This window comes from Mycetomoellerius zeteki, unplaced genomic scaffold, assembly GCF_001594055.1.
Source record: "Mycetomoellerius zeteki isolate Tzet28-1 unplaced genomic scaffold, Tzet1.0 scaffold220, whole genome shotgun sequence".
NCBI lineage: Eukaryota > Metazoa > Arthropoda > Insecta > Hymenoptera > Formicidae > Mycetomoellerius > Mycetomoellerius zeteki.
The window spans coordinates 317,256-320,129 of NW_017257173.1; positions in this window are offsets into that span (position 1 = coordinate 317,256).

Below are 2,874 nucleotides of genomic sequence, written 5' to 3' on the forward strand. Positions count from 1 at the left end.
AACAGGAAATTAGCTGCCGACAGGCGGTTCGAATTATAAATTTCTAGGGAGAGTCCCGTGTGCAGGAATCCCTTCTTTCGTTTCTTCCGCTACGCGTCTGATTCCATTTTATCGGAAACTTCAAAAGAACCGCCCTCACCGATCCTCGAAAACAACCATCCGGTTCTTTAACTCTGTAAAAAATAGGTGAATTGAATGATATCGATATGAAAACTTAATTTTCTAAAATTATATTGGTTTTTGAAGTCAGAGATTTATTTATAAAACATTTAAGTTTTTCTTTTTCCTATTCATTTATTAAAATTATATTTTTTAAATCAATTGAACATTGCATATTAATTAAATTGTATGGATATTGGAATTAATTAATTTTTAACAAAAAGATTAAAAAATAAAGACATAAATAATTAGCTTAATTTTTTCTAGGCACTTTGATCTTTATAGAATGGCGTATCTTTTTCTTATACTTTTAAGAACTTTTTCAAAAATTCTTATGCACAGAAAGAATTTTGTTAAAATATCTAAAAATTTAGGCAGATACAGATCTACAAATAATTTTGCTAAACCATCACAATAATTACGTAGAAAACATTGATGAGTAATACTTCAAAAAATGTTAACATTCCAGTAACCACTTTGAGTGTCCTATATAATTATTTTGACATTCAAAATTTATTTTTAGATTTAACTAAATTTTTAGATATCTTGGTAAAACTATTCTTTTTAATGTAGAGAAAAAATCGAGTTTGAATTCAGGGTCGAGGGCAAAAGCAGAGCACAACGTTTTGAAACACTCTGTATATCTTTTGCGGGGACTCCTAGAAGGATGTCAACGATTCGCCCTGTCAATCCCCGTGCGTCGGCAAAGGCTGACGATGACGTGAGACTCCTTTTACGCATAGGTAGGAGACTACAAAGTGCACGCGTCAGGCCAGATGTCGGTGAAGCGGCCCGTCTTTATGGCTGTCAAGTTACACGTAGACGAGAGCGACGGACGTGCCGCGAAAAGGAGCACCACGACGCCGCGAGCGGAAGGGTAAATGGAATCTAACGTCGACGCAAAGCGTCGGGACGCCCGTCGTCACGCGAACCAATCGGCATGCAAGTCAAGGAGGAAATAGACGATAGTCTATTTCCTCCTTGACTTGCGCGCCGATTGGTTCGCGTGAGAAAAAAAGCCAGCAAGAATCAAAATAGGAATTTAATCTATCGCGAAAGGTGTCCAAGAAACGAAGAAAAAATTTATGATTTACGCAAAAATTTATAATCTGTAATGTAAATAATAATTTATTATGATATTATAATTTATTATTATAATATTCCTGCTTGTAACATAAATAAAAGGAAAAAAAAATTTTTTTAAATAAAGAAATAATAAATTGAAATGCTTGGAATTGTGTACTATTTTATATTATTTCTAATTATATTTCATAATACTTTATTGATCTTCAAAATATTTAGATTTTTGCAGTTCAAAATACCAAATTTTCGGAATCGCCATTTTTAGAATTCTTAAAAAAATTCTTGAAATTTTAGACAGGGCAACTTGCTTGCTAATTATATTTCTCTTGGTACTTTTTCAATTTTCGAGAATCTTAATTTTCCCTATTTGAAATCTGAAATTCTCCGAATTTTACATAATCGGAATTTTACATAATTTTACAATGATATGCTTAATGACAAATGTGACAAGGATAATTAATAGCAAGACTGATCGCGACAGGAAAAAGGAAGAATGCAAAAGAGGATGTGTAATACTTCTGCGAATGTGGGTCATCAAAGAAGAGGAATGAATGGACACAGAGCTCTGTTACTTCTACACTAAACTAGCAATACTGATTCACATCTGTGAACGCCACAATTACAGAGATGTACGAGTGTCTGTCGTGATACATAGAAGGATACGGAGGAAAAAAGTTGCGTTTCAGAGTGCATTTGTGCAACGGATAAACAAAAGCGCGAGAAAAATGATAAGAAGACTACGCCTTTCTTCGCGAAACTTCTGAAAGACGAGAGGAAGAAGGGAGATTCGAAACGTCGTGTGAACCGGATCTCTCGTCACCGCCAGCTGTCAAGCCGACTTGTCGTCTTCTCTCATCTTGTATACAACCGTGATGTTTTCCCCACCGGTATACCGTGCGAGACGCAACTGGCGACATTTTAAACAGTTTAAACTAATCAACGTCGACTCTGATACAGTTCACGGTGGTAAAAAAATTTGTATCAATGTCATGCAAAAGTAGTCAAATCAAACCGATAATTATCTTGGAAATGATAAAAGTATTTTTAATTTCCAAAAAGAAATTTAAAAGTTAAATATTTTTCTTAATCTGAGAATATTAATATTATTTGCAGATGTGTAAGATTCTCATTAACATCTAATTATTAATATTCTTATAAAAATACTTATTTAAAAATTATTAAATTGTTTGTCAATTTAATAAATGATTTTAATACTCTGATTCTACTTACAATTGCGTTTCAAGATTGAAAAAGATTTCGGCGCGCAGTTTGCAGAATCATATGTGTAGGGTAACTCCGGTATATACGCCGCACCTATCAAAAACTTAATTTATTAAGTATTATTTACTATGTTTATAATAAACGAACTATATCAGTAAAAACTTTGTATTGTCTACTATTATGAAAAAAATATTAGAAATCCGAAATATTTATTTTTCATATTAAAAAATAAACTTTTTGAAACCTTTCTTTCTTCTTCTCTTGTATTTTTGCCACATATCTCATAGGGGTGGGATATATGGTTACTCATAGGGGGAAAGGGGGTATGTATGGCTCATGAAAAATTTACAAATAATGCAAACATGCTTAATAATACAAACATGCTTTACTATTCCACTACACGTATGTATC